At 42.6% G+C, this 10,891-nt stretch overlaps 1 long non-coding RNA gene across 2 annotated transcripts; it reads right to left on the bottom strand.

Annotated features, from left to right (window-relative positions):
* Window positions 1-520: 520 nt before the first annotated feature.
* Window positions 521-7,724, bottom strand: LOC119952474. Of its 2 annotated transcripts, none has more exons than XR_005457865.1 (3): window positions 7,594-7,724; window positions 1,000-1,091; window positions 521-906 (listed from the first exon to the last, which is right to left on the bottom strand). It is a non-coding gene; the product is annotated as an uncharacterized LOC119952474 (long non-coding RNA). The 2 variants fall into 2 exon arrangements; XR_005457866.1 differs by lacking the exon at window positions 7,594-7,724 and adding an exon at window positions 2,010-2,075.
* Between the last annotated feature and the right edge of the window lie 3,167 nt (window positions 7,725-10,891).

The following is a 10,891-nucleotide window of genomic DNA, read 5'->3' as shown; positions in this document are numbered from 1 at the left end:
AAACTCGATCATCTTGCCTGGGTGTAGTTGTTGGTTGTCACTGTTTGCTGAGTTGAAACTATATTGATTGAAACAGTTACTCAACTGGTACCATGTCTTATTATGCTCTTGGTGTAGCATAAGCAGCTTCCTTGATGCTCACTCTTACAAAGGAAAGTTCAGACGTGGAGATATCTTCAAGACGTTTATTAGACTATTTACAATTCTCCTACTCGGATTCGCCACTACTGTTAATCCTTCTATAGCTGCTCAGACTGACGGACCAGTCTGCTACAATCCACGTGGTGGGTGTGATGTTCAATCAACCTTGTGTCTGTACTCACTGAGTGTCTCCACTGGAAAGAGGAAGATCATGTGTGCTGTGTCCTTTTTATACGAGTTGGTGTAATGCCCCCCTGTGGTAGTGTCACCTCTGTGTGTATCGTGAATGCCCATTGGTCGTGTCCTATCTTAGTGACCTATTGGTTGAGTGTCTGTGTGTCATGTCTCTGGTGCTCCCTCTAGTGTCTAGCTAGTCTACGTGTACTTAGATTAACCCCTTGTGTATCTACAGTGATGCATATCACCACACAAAGCATATCAACTAAACATGTCTGCTAATTTCTCTGCACTTCCAAAGGAACGCACTCTGGCCTTGTCAGTCAATGGCAGTTTGTCTCTTTCTTGCAGCCGTGGTTAACCATTTTAGCATTTTTAAAACATGCTACTATGTCTACTATGTACGTATTGTGTACATTCCCTTAGCCGCAGAAAAATACTTTTCACTGTACTTCGGTCCATGTGACAATAAATCAAATCAAATCAAATCAAATGCCAAACTCTTATCTTCATGTTTTCAGGAACCATGGGCAGAAATTTACTTCAATGGGGCCAGAGGATTCTGCAAGCGAGAGGAGCTGTAAAATTCTGAAACACAAATTTCAATTAAAAGTTTGATTAATCTGGTCAAAACAATCGCGGCCTCTTACTTGCCCTTGATTGTCAAATACTTAGGCTCACGTGTGAACAGTAGTCTTTTTGGATGAGGTCCTGGGTAGCAGCTGGAAACTGCTGAACCCATAACACAGCAAGAGTCAATGCCTTCTGGAGAGCTGGGGAAAAAACAGAAGAACAACATGACAAAATGTTGGTGTAGGTGGATACTGTTTACAATTCTCTTCTTTGGAGACAGAGAGTTATTAATTCAGTCTGGGATTTCCACAATTGTTGATGATAACCAGAAGATTTGTAGTGCCACATATGGACGTTACAAATTGCTGAGTGGTGTTAGCAAAAATATAGTATGGGTTGTAGTGGGAAACTAAAGTAAGAAATCAGTCATTCACGCTGTACTGATTCTGGATTGAACAGATGTCGGAAAGAATTAGGCCAGTCTTAAGCCTGTGATCCAAACAGCATGTCATATAATGACTGTATATTGTTATTATCATTCTCATAATTTAGCCAGTGAAGCAATAGAATTCCACAACTAGAATTAGGGATCAGATTAAATGAGATATCAGCAGACTAGCTGGACAGATTCAGAGTTAACTATGAAAAAGTGATTTTGTTAAAATTCTATTCCAGGAGATTGCTTGCAAAGTTATTGAAGTGACACCATGGTGGAAAGATTTACAGCCTCTACTGCAGCTTTATTGCATTAGAGCTTAGGTTGAGCAGATTTCTTGATTGCTTGAGCCAGACAAAGAAATTCAGATCTTATAAACCTACGAGTGTTATTTATTACGATCTCAGACCAGACCCCAACAGTGGCTAGGATACTGGATCGGAATCCCAACATTTTAGTTTATTTGAAAGACTGTGTGGAAAGGATGATTCGTTCCCGGAGTGATTGCATAAAGAAATAGGGCTTGGTTATTTTTAAAACAAAACTTTATTATAACTACAATATTAAACTTTTTAACTTCACACACAAAATAGTACAGCTTACAATTTATGCCTTAAACAACAATACTCAATTTCCCATTGAGCAACAGGGCAAGAAACATAGAAATCTCAATGTGGCTTACTGGGAGAGGATTGTGGACTCCACATCAGGCAGATCAGAAGACAACTCCACTCTCCCAACATTTCTCCACCAACTGCCTCTGTAATACTTTCAAAATGTCTCCCTCTGCTTTCCTTGGCTCCACTCAGCAATGACCTCATCTCCCCAAGCTAAAAAAAAACTTATCTCTGCAGGCTGCAAAACACATTAACTTCCCAGGGACTTCCCCAAACAAAGCCATTATGCATCAGCCCTGACTGGAAAATATATTCCTTCATCAATTGTACCGGCTGGCTGCTAAAACCACCCAGGACCTGCAGAACAGAATTATTTTTGAACAAACACATTCTTTTTTTAAATAAATTTAGAGTACCCAATTCATTTTTTCCAATTAAGGGGCAATTTAGCGTGACTAATTCACCTACCCTGCACATCTTTGGGTTGTGGGGGTGAAACCCACGCAAACACGGGGAGAATATGCAAACTCCACACAGACAGTGAACAAGAGCCGGTATCGAACCTCGGACCTTGGCACTCGGAGGCAGCAATGCTAACCACTGCACCACCGTGCTGCCCAAACATACACGTTCCAATCCCAGGCCTTTAACTCTTAAATTGCCTACTACATTAAAAATCCAATTTTCCTCACATCTTCCAATCGTCACATATTAAGGGTTTAAAATGGAATGGGGAATTCAGTGACACTCATGACACATCACTGGGACCAGTGACATCAGTGGCTATGTTGTGCATTTATGGATCAAATAATCTCATGTTTAAGTGCAAATTAGGGTGGCACAGTGGTTAGCACTGCTGCCTCATGGGGCCGAGGACCCGGGTTCGATCCTGGCCCAAGTCACTGTCCATATGGAGTTTGAACATTCGGCCCCTGTCTGCGTGGGTCTCACTCCCACAACCCAAAAAGATGTGCAGGGTAGATGAATTGGCCACGCTAAATTGCCCCTTGATTGGTTAAAAAAAAGGGTATTCTCAATTTAAATTTTTTTTTAAATGTTTAAGTGCAAATTTATTTTGGTTCTGGTTTCCCTCACCTTTTCCCTCCAATCTTCTAGTTTGCATTGCTGACGACATGAGAGGCAAAATTGTACAAGGTCCGAAAACAGGCAGGGACTCACAGGCTTACCAATTGCTTTTGATGCAGGCAGCACGCAAACATCATGCTGCCTGCTGATTAATATGATTAAAGCTGCAACCAGTAATAAGCATGCTGCTGAGTAGTGTCCACCTGAGTAGGGCCACATAATCTTGAGAGGCTCACAATATTAAACATAGCCTACATCTCCGGGAGATGCATTGTGGCTGGAGAAAGTGCTGCAAGTTGTTCCAAAGGTAATTTTGAGGTGGCAACACTCCATAATGGCACAACATGTCCGAGAGACTAGAATGCTCTGATGCTACACTGGAAGTGGAAATGAGGATGGATGTGATCTATCCAGTGGGCACCTGAAGCCTTCCAGACAAAGTTTTGTCTGGGATCAGATAGTCATGAGATCAATGCCAGAAACTAAGCCAGAAGGACCTGGTGGACCTGGTTATAATACTGCCCAAAGTGCAATGGTCTCACATGAAATGAAATGAAAATCGCTTATTGTCACGAGTAGGCTTCAATGAAGTTACTGTGAAAAGCCCCTAGTCGCCACATTCCGGCGCCTGTCCGGAGTGGTCAAGGTCAGTGTCTACTTCTTCAAATTCCACAGCTCAGCAACTGTACCAAAAGTTTCACGCATTTCTCAATACACTACACCCACAACACCCACCTATCAACAATCTCTGTCAGTCCCGACTTATACCTCGCATTCTTAAGTCCATCTCACCTTCATGCACATAACACTGCTGCAAACCTCACACCCACATCTCACAACTTGCACACACTACCAGCTATTCAACCATCACAGCCATGTCACCCACATTGCTCCCACACTCTGTGAGACATTTCTTCACCCTAGCAGGACAGGTTGGCACGTAACTGGAAGCAGGGATTAACCTGAGGTGGATAGGTACATTATTCCCATGGAGAAGACAGTGTTTGTGATCAATTGAACTATCGCTGAGCTCTTGGCTAATGGGGGGTTTGAAACTGTTGAAGATGACGCCTAATATTTTTTAACATGCAACTTTCCTTTCATCCCACATTTTCTCTTCATTTACACCCCTTTCCTCTTTCCCACTTCACCACTTCGCCTTTCTCCTTTCAGTTATCCAATAATCACGAACCTGCTGAGGCAGCAGTGGAAGAACAAAAGATGGAAAAGCAAGAAGACAATGATGAAGAAGAAACATCATCATTTGACTTAATTTGTGCAGCCACCAGCTCACATGCTGAAAGAGAAGAGAAATAGTAGCTGAATTGTGGCGAGACACAAGGTACAAGTGGTCTGCAGCCAAGTGGGGGGCAAGGGTACTACAGGTGCCAGCGTTCTGGAGGGCACATAAACTCAGATGAGGACTTCCATGGGGCAGAGTACAAAAGAATGTTGATAAATATGCACAATGAACTGTTTGGTGCCTGTCATGTGCCACGTTAAGGACCATGAAAGACTTCAGTTTCAGCTTTGCACATGGCTTTGTTCAGAGCTTGGAGCCCACCTTTCTGGCATAAAAGTAGTGGCCAACTTCAGAAGTATACTTGTGGGCTCAGCCATGATGCAGTGTGTGATAATCAATGTTTCAGTTCCCCCTGCAGCAGAAGCAGAAGCCACCCAAAATCCCAATGCTACAGTGGAGCCTCAGACAGAGACCCGGCAATCATAGGGGTGGCATGCTCAGACAGCTGCTATCGTGGCTGTCGATACCAGTATTCAAAGGGGCTTGCAGATTGTCACAGATGTCCAACAATCTGTCCTCCAATAGATTAAGATAGCTGAGGGATGTTTCTGGCTATGGAAGTATCTCCATGTAGCAGTAGCACTGTTTTGGCACACTAGTGGTGTCCTCAGTGATATTTCTTGTGGTAGCATGGTAGTCATTGTGTGAAATTTGTTCACATGTATGTAGGTTGCACATCAGTATCATGAGCTGTGCTGTTAATAGATAGCCCGGTCACCCAATAACCACCCTTTCGTTTGTTATGGGGACTCATGCAGAAGCCTCCCATCATCTTACTACTTCAGTGGAACTTCAGACTGAAGCCATACTGAAAGATTACTGCAGAATGAAAACACCTGATAACTACCGAGATACCAAGCATTAACCTGCATGATTCACTGCAAATGATTCCACACATTGAGAAAGAGAAATCCCTTTCAGTTGTGATAAATCTCAGAGTTGGCATGCTGTGATCACAAACTGCAGTCAATGGCAACCTGCACCATGGGGAAAATCATGAAGCTGTACTTGCTCATCCTGCTGTTCCCTGGCAAACAGAATGGAATGCATTCACCTTACTTGCAACAATGGACAACTGTGCAATGTTACATTTATCTCCTACTGCAGCCTAAAAGCAGCATGATTCAATAAAGCCCATGGAATGGCCAGCTTTGCAGCCACAGGCAATGCAATTCTTGCCTGGCTCTAAAGGTTTCAATTGAGCGGCAGCAGTTGGCACATTTGAGTGACAATTTCCTTTGTGAAGTACAGGTATAGCACACCTCACTGATGTTTGAGTAGGAGAAATGCTCAGTGGACAGATGATCTTTTGCTAAGACCCCTTCCCTCCCTCCTTCTCCACTCTCTTCCAGCAGCTTGTCCTGCTCTGCACCACCTCTACTCATTCTCCCAGTCAGGCTGCAGTCCAAAGGAAATACATACTACTGCAGAAATAAATTGTTTTGATTTGGTTATTGGGTGACCGGGAAGTACAGAAGTACTGGGAGCAAACGGTTTGTGCAGAATCTTTGAAGTCTAAACAAAACCTTTCAGCACATGCCTCACCGCTCTCTTTAAACTTTAGCAACGTTGAATAACTCACCGTACACTTCTACAACCACAGCAACAGACAGCAGAAATGAACCAGCAACTAACTCGCTGCCGAGGAGGTGGTGGAAGCAGGGATGATAGTGACGTTTAAGGGGCACCTTGACAAATACATGAATAGGATGGGAATACAAGGATATGGGTCCCGCAAGTGTAAAAGATTTTAGTTTAGATGGGCAGCATGGCCGGCGCAGGCTTGGAGGGCCGAAGGGCCAGTCCTGTGCTGTACTTTTCTTTGTTCTTTGTTAACATGTAAGTAGCTGATAATCCCTTTAAATAGTGCTGATGGAGGTGTGATGTGAGAGTACCTTTTAGAAATGTGTGCTAAGAAAATAGCTGTAGTGGATGTACCTTTAAGAAATGATTGTTTATCAGTGGTGTTAGAGTGTGGGTGGTGCTGGGCTCTTTGTCTGCTTTTACTTTCACTTTGGGTTTGCAGCTACAGGGTGTGTTTAGTTTCATTTTAGATTTTGAGAAGCTGCAGTCACAGCAAGATGTGTAGGAATCTCTGCAAGCTTATGAATGTTCATTTGGTGATTTCAAAGTGGTAACTGTTCTCAGTAGTGAAGTTAAACCTGATGTCTTTCTGTAAAAAGGGTTATTTTTGTCTTATGGATGTTGCAAGGAAAGATTAAGAGTTACTTAGAAAGTACTGTATTCTTTGGGGGATTTATCAGTGTTGATAGTTGTTAAGACTTGCATTTATATAACGCCTTTCAAAATCTCAGCACAGCCCAAAGTGCTTGACATGTAAGGGAGCACTTTTCTAAAGCGTAGTCATTGTTGTAACATAGGAAACACTGCAACCAATTTATGCACAGCAAGCTCACACAAACACAATGTGATGATGACAAAATAATCTATTTTTTGGCGCTTTTGTTTGAGGGATACATATTGATGAGAAAGGCTAGGTAATTGCCCTGTTCTTTTCAAAATAGTGCTCTGGAATATTTTGAATCCTCCGAAGAAGGCAGACAGGATCTCAGTTTAATGTCACAGCTAAAAGGCAGCAACCCCTGTAGTGATCTGCACATCTGCATGTATACAAGGGGTTAATGTAAATACACTACAACTAAGTAATCACTAGAGGGAACACTAGAAAGGTATAAGGTAGAATGACGGGATCTAGGATCTCACTAGCAGCTAGTGGCAGGACACAGACAGACAGCTCACATGTAACATCTAGTATAAGCTCTGGAGAGAGAATGAACTTACTCAATAAAGCATCTGCTTCAACTGGAAGTCTACAAGCTTTATTCAGACACAAGAAATAATATAACCCCAATAGCACAGCACTCCTTCTGTACCACACTGAAGTGTCAGACTTTTTTCTGTGTTTAATTCTCTGGTCTTAAGCTCACAATTTCCTGACTCAGACCAAAGTGCTATACGAGCTGAACCATAGCTCATACAGTGAGCATTGTCTGACTATCTGTCAAGGGCAACGCAGCCCACATTAATCTTCTCCTTGCTCAGTGCCTACATGAAAGCCCTTTTCAATCGGGATCACTGAACAACAATGAGAAGGGGCAAATTGTGGCTCTTGACCATAGCTTTGACTAAGACCAGGCAAATTAGCACAGATAAATCTATGAACAAATTCAAATCGAAAACTTTCTCATTTGTATGGTTTATTCCCCATTTTGCATCAATGATGAAATCTGAGCTGATACCTGATGGCACTTGTTGTTAGTGGATTTACATCCAGCAAGAAATCATTACTTCCATGTCCGGAGAAAAGGGGAGGAATGGAGCAAAACAAAAACACTCCATCTTTGTTTCATTAACACACAGCATCTGGCACTGCAAATGAAAGTGGTACATTATCAGTCACTGTATACACAAAATGACAAACCATTTATCATATCTGACAGCAGGGCCAAGCACTTAGCTATGAGTGATACTTCCACAGAAATAAATTGTTTTGATTTAATTAAAGACAGAATGTACAGGATAATTAATCTACTGAAATGATAACTGAAGCAGATGACGCAAAGGCGCAGAAGGACTCTGGAGGGGAGGGTCAAAATAATAATTAATTGTTTTCAGAATAATGGGTAGTCATCCAGTTTTTGTTCTTAAAACCAATGAATACAGTCATCAGACATGCCTTTTAAAGAAATTACACATTTTAGAATGTTTGTTTTATTTGAAATTGAACATTATTGGACTCAAACTGAACAAAATAAACATACGGAAATATTTAGGTTCCAAGCAATGTGTAGAGAATCATTCCGATGATTCTTCAATTCTCTCCTGTACAGTAAGGGCTATTATTTTTGCATGGGATAGAGTTGAGGTACAATTTCGCAGGCACCTAGTACTCTGGCCCGTTGTTCAGGTAACCATTCTTCGTACTTAGTGTCTGTCTGCAAGGCGTTTGACCAGGAAGAATATCAAAGCCAAATTTGTCCTTAATTGACATTCACAGGTGCACACTTTCCTGCAAGAGTTACTGTAAAGGCTATGGGCCCTGACAATATCCCGGCAATAGTACTGAAGACTTGTGCTCCAGAACTTGCAGCACCCCTAACCAAGCTGTTCCAGTACAGCTACAACACTGGCATCTACCTGGCAATGTGAAAAATTGTCCAGGTGTGTTCTGTGCCCAAGAAACAGGGCAAATACAACCCAGCCAATTACCGCCCTCTCAGTCTACTCTCCATCATCAGCAAAGTGATGGAAGGAGTCGTCAATAGTGCTATCAAGTGGCACTTACTCAGCAATAACCTGTTTACGGACGCTCAGTTTGGGTTCCACCAGGGTCACTCAGCTCCTGACCTCATTACAGCCTTGGTTCAAACATGGACAAAATAGCTGAATGCCAGAGGTGAGGTGAGAGTGACTGCCCTTGACATCAAGGCAGCATTTGACCACGTATGGCATCAAGTTGCCCTAGCTCAACTGGAGTCAATAGGAATCAGGGGGGAAACTCTCCGTTGGCTGCAGTCATACCTGGCACAAAGGAAAATGCTTGTGGTGGTTGGAAGTCAATCATCTCAGCTCCAGGACATCACTGCAGGAGTTCTGCAGGTTAGTGTCCTCGGCCCAACCATCTTCAGCTGCTTCACCAATGACCTCCCTTCCATCTTGTCAGAAGTGGGGATGTTTGCAGATGACTGTACAATGTTCAGCACCCTTACGACTCCTCAGATAATGAAGCAGTCCATGTCCAAATTCAGCAAGACCTGGATAATATCCAGGCTTGGGCTGACAAGTAGCAAGTTACATTTGCACCACCCAAGTGCCAGGCAACAATCATCTCCTATCAGGGAGGATCTAACCACCACCCCATGACATTCATGGAGTGGCACGATGACACAGTGGTTAGCATTGCTGCCTCACAGTGCCAGAGACCCTGGTTCAATTCTCTGCCAAAGCATTCTCTTGTTCCTGATGTCACATGTAAGGTGCCCAATAATGTGAAGCAGCATAGTTCTTACTTTTTTTAGTGAAGCCCTCAGAGAATATTTGGAAAATAAATGGAGTGTTGGTGCAAACTTCACAAAGTGCCCCTGGAAAATCTCCCACGTGTTTCCATCTTACCAGCACCAGCAGCAAGTGAAACTAAAATCTTGAGTGTCCCTTTAAGTAACACTTAAAATTGACATTAGTGCTGTGGCTACTCCCAAACATTTGGTAAATGCTAGAAGACAGGAAAACGTGAAACCCGGTGAGGAAAGGGGTCAGTCTTGTTGTAAATTATTCAAATAACAAAAGTTATTAAACTTTAAAACACACAAAAAGAAAGGCAACAGCATAGAACAATATTTACAATGAACTACAATATTGGTTACCAGACAGTATGCTTAAATTATCCCCAATCTAAATCTATCTACTTTTCTAAACACCGAGAATATGCCTTCCCCAAAACAATATCCCAAAGGTTTTGGACTATGTACCAAACTCAGCAAATAATTACCATATAAGACCTGTAGCTTTATTTTGGGAACCTTTCTTCTAGTTTAGGGGCCTGACACAGGCAGACATCTTCTGCTTTCTTTTCTGCAAGATAGCTTGTTTTTCTGAGGGAGTGCTACATTGCAACTGGGCGTGGCTAGGATCTATGTCCCTAGACTTTTAGTCTCCACTTTGCTTAACAAAGTATCTGTTTCACTCAGTTACTAGGCTAATCTGTATCTCAGTGCGGCTAAATCCCTATCAGTTTTGTTCTTTTGCCAATTCTTTACTTTTCATTTAATTCCAACTTCCTAACAATGCAAGCTTCAATTCCTTTACCAATAATCACAGACCGATATATGCAAAAAGGCATTTCAGCTTAAGGCCCCATCTTAACCACCACAGCAGATCGTTAGTACCAGAATGCACTGTTGAAAATGTGTCTCCCCCCCCCCCCCCCCCCACTCCACACTTCCCCACCCCCAGTCCAGGATTTGGATTGTTGTTGGATCTTTATAAATTGGCACCAATACAACACCAGTCCAATTAAGGTCATCCTGTATGCTGCCACAGATGACTAGCGACTGTGATCATGGGACAATGAGAGCTCTAAATCTCCCTTGTTCACTATTTCATGGATAATAGCTTTTATATTTATGTTGGAAGTTAAGGATACCTGGCAGCATTTTCTTCAAACTTGATTAAGAACTCACTATCGCTTGATTTGCAGCTTAATCAGGGAATGTGATACACAGTTAAAGCAGTCAAAGTGATTAATATTGTTGTTTCTCTTCCCACACTTAGTGGTGCACAAGGCAGACGTTCATCTGATTCCATTATGAGTTTTACCTGGAACAGGTTGCTTGCCTGTCAGCAGAGGCTTATAGCTTGAGGGGGCGCCACCCCACACCAAGCATGGCTGACCAGGAGTCTCTCCCACTCTTACCACCTGCCATTGCAGGATTTTGCAGGTTGATATTCTTTCATGTCGAAAATCTCCTTCCCTCTCAATAACGCTCAACATTCTATGAACTCACTGACACTCAGGTAAGCCAGAAGGTTGGATTCAGC

The sequence above is a fragment of the Scyliorhinus canicula genome, chromosome 17 (assembly GCF_902713615.1).
Source record: "Scyliorhinus canicula chromosome 17, sScyCan1.1, whole genome shotgun sequence".
Classification (NCBI taxonomy): Eukaryota; Metazoa; Chordata; class Chondrichthyes; order Carcharhiniformes; family Scyliorhinidae; genus Scyliorhinus; species Scyliorhinus canicula.
The sequence above is the reverse complement of the archived record's forward strand: the minus strand, read 5'-3'. Positions and strand labels throughout refer to the sequence as shown.